This window comes from Limulus polyphemus, unplaced genomic scaffold, assembly GCF_000517525.1.
Source record: "Limulus polyphemus unplaced genomic scaffold, Limulus_polyphemus-2.1.2 Scaffold1113, whole genome shotgun sequence".
Lineage (NCBI taxonomy): Eukaryota > Metazoa > Arthropoda > Merostomata > Xiphosura > Limulidae > Limulus > Limulus polyphemus.
In genome coordinates, this window is record NW_013666723.1 from 275,968 (window position 1) to 282,456 (window position 6,489).

The 6,489-nt window shown below is 34.4% G+C and overlaps 1 protein-coding gene and 1 long non-coding RNA gene across 8 annotated transcripts in view; both read right to left on the reverse strand.

The window, feature by feature from the left end:
• Positions 1-6,489, reverse strand: part of LOC106462185 (myosin-2 heavy chain-like) — a 127,474-nt gene that overhangs the window by 101,072 nt on the left and 19,913 nt on the right. The gene's annotated exons all lie outside the window — the stretch shown is intronic.
• The window catches only part of LOC111086455, a 21,313-nt gene that overhangs the window by 9,539 nt on the left and 5,285 nt on the right, over positions 1-6,489 (reverse strand). The window contains exon 2 of the long non-coding RNA XR_002611182.1: positions 413-422. This is a non-coding gene — a long non-coding RNA (uncharacterized LOC111086455). The remainder of the gene's footprint in view (positions 1-412; positions 423-6,489) is intronic.

Below are 6,489 nucleotides of genomic sequence, written 5' to 3' on the forward strand. Positions count from 1 at the left end.
ACAATTGGACACTTGGACAGGAATTGGCAAAGTTTTGTAATAGCCGCCACGATGACTGGGATGTCTTACTCCCTCCACTGTTGATGGTCTATAGAACAGCAGAGCATGAAGCCACTGGATACACTCCAGCAAAGCTGATGTTTGGACAGGAATTTCGGTTGTCAGTGGATCTGATAACAGGACGCCCACCTTACGAAGAGTTACCTGAAAATGTGTCAGAGTTCGTGAAAGTGTTATCTGAAAGGATGGATGATATTCACCATCAAGTGCATTCAAACTTGAAAACATCTGCTGATTCCATGAAGCTATGTTTTGATAAGAGATCTACTGAAGTCAGCTTTGTACCAGGAGACAAGGTGTGGTTGTATAATCCCAGGAAGACCAAAGGGAAGTATCCTAAGTTGTCATCGACTTTAATTTAACTGCTAAATCCAAAGTGTAATTTAACTACTAAATTTAAAGTATCATTTAACTCAATTTCAGACCATTTGAAATTCTAATACGTAACACTACAAGTGTGATGTAAAATCAAGTAAACGAATAAACCATGTGGACACTGTAATTCATTAAATATATATGAGTTGAAGAGTTCAGTATTCGAATAACTGTTGATACATAATAGAAACAAACATTACTTTTTTGTGTCAGTCAGAGTATTATCTAACCGGAACTATGACAAGATAAATTGAACAGATTCTATTAAATTTTAAACACCACGAGTTTGTGATATACGAGCCACTCGCGTGCTACGGTTTTCACATCCGTTTTCGAAATGTACAACTTACTTACTCCCTTCGCTTAAAATCAGTTTTTTTTTTACATTTAGCTTAGGAAATTATACATTTGACAGAATAAACATTTAGTAATAACACGGTTACTGCATATCCTATTTGAATTCAAAATTAATGAGAGAGATTTTTAGAAACTTTTAAGCAAAAGTTTTAAGAAAAATAAATGAGCTTATAATTATAGCGATATAACTTTGTAAATGTAAGAAAATTATTATTAAACGCGTTCTTTCTTTGAATCAGTAATTTATTGTTTTGTTTGTACGCGTCCCCCCCCCAGTGGCACAGCGGCATGTCTGCGGACTTACAACGCCAGAAACTGGGTTTCGATACCCGTGGTAGGCAGAGCACAGATAGCCCATTGTGTAGCTTTGTGCTTAATTACAAACAAACAATAGTTTGTACGCATACAAACGCTGATAAGGTGTAGTTTGTTTCTTTGAAAAGTTTTGCACTAATGCGCCTAACAACAATGATATACGTATATCTGCTCCTTGCCCAAAGCAGAGATCGAATCTCGAATCTTAGCGATATGAGTCCTAGAGCTTAATGTTGAACTACCAGGGGAGGGGGGCAAAACATAGTTTTCAATTATTTCACCAACAGGGGCGCTTTCTGTAAGAATTTCATGTTAATATTTTCCATTTCTTGTTTATTCCGAGAACAATCTTAGTTATTTTTTACATGACGGTGCTATATGCCCCCCGATTTACAACACACTAAATGCACGTGAATAAAACAGCAGCGGCCTTTAGTGGCGCGTAACATTGTTTAAAAGGTTTGGTAAAAAATATCAAATTATTTAGTAACGAAGTACTTCGTTGTAATTATTATCCTGTGAAAAACGTCATTTAAAATAAGTTAAGCTTGCCTTGTTACAACAAGTACTTATAATAAAACTACGTAACGTAGCTGGGAAATTCAGAGGTTTTCAAGAGAAGAAATACAAATTGATTGAATAAACACGTTTTAAACTTTATTGAAAGAAACGAAAATATCTTGAACGAGTAAATGTGAAAAAAAAATTATTTTCTGTACTTTTTCAGAGAATATAATTGAAATTTATTAAAGAAGACGACTTAGATTTGATATAATTGAAAATCGATATTACTTATTGATTTTATGGGGGTTTTTTTTTCAAGCAAAATATGCGAAGCCTTGCATACCTAGGCACAAAGTAGTTTCTGTTTGGGAAGGTATAAAACCTTCTCTTACACAAGAACTATATGGAGACACCAAGTTACTGACAAAGACCTACCCTAAACCGTAGTTTTGTCAAGTAAATACTTATCACTGAACATAAATATACAATCAAATTGATTTTTCGTATATTGCGTCAAGGCGTGCAAATATTGAGGTTTGAGCTTAATAAGGAACCGGGAGAGACGACTGTCACTTTCTGAGTGATTGTCCTCTCTCTTTTGATCACTTGACCAGAAATCAGTTAGGTGTCCTAAACAAACAGTCGCCAGCGTCCAAATATTTGGAGTGCACTTTATGGAAACAAGAGGGTATTTCTTTTTCGGTGCTCTAACTCCAATAAAAAATATTCTGGTTTCGCGATATTTGAAAGGAAAACTCTAACGTCATTGATGAGTGGTAATTGGAGGGGGAGCACACACATTACCTTTGAGTTTGCAAACGGTACATATTCACAAGTTACGTAATGGCTCTGTGAAATGTTGAAACTTAATAAGTCTGTGAAATATTGAAAAACTTAATTCCCCAAAACACACATAGGTTTTAAATTGTTGATTTTAAATAAACTTGCCTTGCTGGTTGGTCTGAACTGTTCAAAAGCCTAACTATGAACAATCGTTAAGTAATAGGTAAAAAACACATGCACATATTTAATATAATTAAATACAAATCTTTATTGCTACTATTATCTAGCTGGATCTTTTTATCGATCATATTTGATTTCGTTTTGGTTTAGTTATGTGTACAATGGGCAATCTGTGCGCTGTCCATCACGGGTATCGAAACCCGATTTTTAGCATCATAAGCTTGCAGATTTATCCCTGAGCCACTATAGGGGGGAGAAACAATATTTAATAAGTAAAACCCCGAAGATAATTTTTTCCTAATAATTCATAAAATGTAACAACATACTTTATACTCAAGTTGACGTTAAATTGGCTTTCTATACGGCAATAATTTCTTGTTAGTTTTTGTCAATAATGTATATAATGTTTCTTTTAAATTAAAATCTGAAAGTATGAGTTCCAAAACTTGTGATTTTATGCAGAGGGTTACATACCCTGGCTGGTCAGTTTATGGACTTACAACGTTAAAATCTGGTGTTCAATTCCACATGGTGGACAGAGCGCAGGTAACCCATTCTGTAAGCTAGCTTTGCACTAAAAGAAACAGCGAAACTTCAAAAACTAATGTCCCTTATTATCCCACAAAAAATAATAATGAGCAGGCTAATGATTGTTAGATAATATTATTAGTTTTGTTTTCAATGTGTTAAAAGGTGTGGTACTAAATGGTTTAACTTTTATTGTTGAACCAATATACAAACAAAGATGTTGCTATATTTTATTTATCAAACTGATCACAATTACACCTTAATTAAATAAAACAAACAAACACCAGATCTGGAAGGATACTGCCTCGTTAAGTGTGGTAACGGACAGGGATTTAGAAGATTTAAATCATAACATTGTTACCACGGCTGGAAAATGACGATATCTAACTATTAACATCTTAGATTTCCTTATGTATATTGTTTTAGGCTATGTTTTATTTTATTTGGACGTTTGTATCGTTGTTTGGCCAGTGGGAGGTTTCACGTTACGTCATGGGCGGTGTTGAACGACTAGAACTTTCTTTAAACGTAAATAAAATCACGACCAATATCTCCAGAATGTATCTTTATTAGCTCAATATTTCGATATTACAGATTTTTCAGAATTTTATTTACGTTTATAGAAATATCTCGTAATAAACTCCAGTTTTCGTTAAACAAAATTAAGAATAATAAAACTTTCTTACGTTTAGGAAACGTTTTGAGTAGTATCAAACGCGAATTAAGCTAGATTAGGTGATTATTAAGTTATTAAGTTTGTACGATTGTCTGTTACTGTCAGACATTTATTCAGTGAGTTAAATATCGTCAATAAGTTTGTGTTTCGACGAAGTACTAGGGATATGAAAGAAAAAAGCCGCGCGTTTTGTAGAGTGAGAGAACTGGCAAGTAAATACAATTTTTGTGTTTGGTGTCTACTGTGAATTTAGGATTATCTGAGAACATGAGTTAAGATTACCTGCAGAACGTGTAGTCGAAGAAATAAAATGCTTTCGTTATAATTGAATTGACTGTTTTGGCCCTCCAGTGGCACAGCGGTATGTCTGCGGACTTACAACGCTAGAATCCGGGTTTCGATACCCGTGGTAGGCAGAGCACAGATAGCCCACTGTGTAGCTTTGTGCTTAATTACAAACAAACTTGACTGATTTTGCATTATTATTTTAAACTAATAATCCAAAAGAGCCGGCCCAACAATAGAAAACATTACAACAACCTAAACAACGTGACACCCGAAGCTTTTGTGTTCATCCAAATGATTTGAAATAAAGTAAAAAAAATAAAATAAATTAAAAAACGAAGATCAACGTCAGTTTTTACGTATTAAGTAAAAAAGTATTACCTATATTGTTGAAATACACAGTACTGAAATATTTTGTCATTATATCTACTTTATTACATATATACACTTTGAAATGTAAGAAAAGAAAAGAAATTTCTTAATTTATACGTTGGACGTCCTTAATTTTGAACTGATAAACTAAAAGGAAGGCAGCCAGTCAACAGCCCTCATCGCCAACTCTTCGAGCCTGTCTGAATATAGGATTTGACCGTCACTCTTATAATGCATCCATGGTCCTAAAGTGCGGAGCGCGATTTTTTGAGGTAACGGGACGCGAACATTGGATCCACAGACATATAGTCCGGCACGATAATCACTATGTCACGCGAGGGCCAAGATGTTTATGTAAATGTACTCAGAGTTCTAGTGTTGCCACATCATGCTCACCAAAACTAAGTTATCTATAAACTATCAACCTATTGGATAATATTTACAGTAACATAAATTAATAACAAACTAACAAGTGAAGCATGTAAAATATACAAAGTATCTTAGTGATCTGCTGGATAATATCCGCAGATAGTTGGCTTACAAAAAACAACAAACCTATCAGAATGTGATATTTAAATAAAGTTAAACTCGACATTTGCTTCTTTACTGAATGTAATCTCTGATACTATATTCCGAAGTTTCTGCATTTTAAACAATCCAATCAAAACTTGCAAAATTCTTCAGCTTGTAAGATCTTTTGAATGAAGAACTTCGACTGAAACATCGACAGAACAGACAGCTTACTGAACGCTTACAGTGCTAGCCTTCGAGGCATTGCAACCAGGTTTTATTTAATATCTACTGAACACAGCGATAAAATATTGTCTGACTTGAACGTGTCAAAAGCATTAAACATATGGGTATATTTGAGTTTTAATTTTTAGTATTAAGGTAAAGGATATATAATAGTTATTTTACCATCTTAATATCTGTATATATAGTATAATACAATAATATAATCTGTGTCTGTCTGTTTGTCCGTTATCTAACTACTCCCAGGTCGCTGGGCCAATCTCAACCAACTTTTGTGGAATTATAGTTTGGAACAAGGGGCCAGTTAATGGGAATTCACAGCTCCTCCACCCCAATTATTGCTGTTATCGAGTATTTATTATATTTGACGTAAATAAAAGTTATGTACATTCATAGAGGACGCCACGTCCTTACACACAAAAAACTTGCTTCTTCAATGTTTTCAGCAAGTAGAGAATTTTGTTTGTTGTGCCGCATATTAAATCACAAGCTTTATGTTCTACATACTAAATCACAAGCTTTACGTTCTACATACTCAATCGCAAGCTTCATGTGCCACATACTAAATCACAAGCTTTACGTTCTACATACTAAAACACAAGCTTTACGTTCTACATACTAAATCACAAGCTTTACGTTCTACATACTCAATCGCAAGCTTCATGTGCCACATACTAAGTCACAAGCTTTACGTTCTACATACTCAATCGCCAGCTTCATGTGCCACATACTAAATCACAAGCTTTACGTTCTACATTCTAAATTACAAACTTTACGTGTCACATGTTTTCTGTTCGGTTCAATACGTCCTTGTTGTGTTGGGTGGTACACCAAACCAAGCTTTAGCTCTCATTATAATTTCTAGCGCTCAAAATCTTAGATGTACCCATGTATCATTTGAAGTGCCACAACTACTTGCGATTGGACTTCCACATCTGTCGCCAGGTCATTGGTTCGTTTCCATGATGTCTACAGAAATTAGTTTCTCTGTATTACTGTTTTGATTGGAGTAGGACTAACTTAAACATTATAATTCATTACGCTACATTGAGGGAGAGAATGCGAAGTTTCTTTTATCAGAAAAAATAGTATTAAAACTTGATGTTTTACCTGAGGGAAGCAAACTAACGTATCAAGTGGACATTTAGCAACTGTAACAATATATTTTTAAAACTTGATGTTTTACCTGAGGGAAGAGAACTAACGTATCAAGTGGACATTTAGCAACTGTAACAATATATTTTTAAAACTTGATGTTTTACCTGAGAGAAGAGAACTAACGTATCAAGTGGACATTTAGC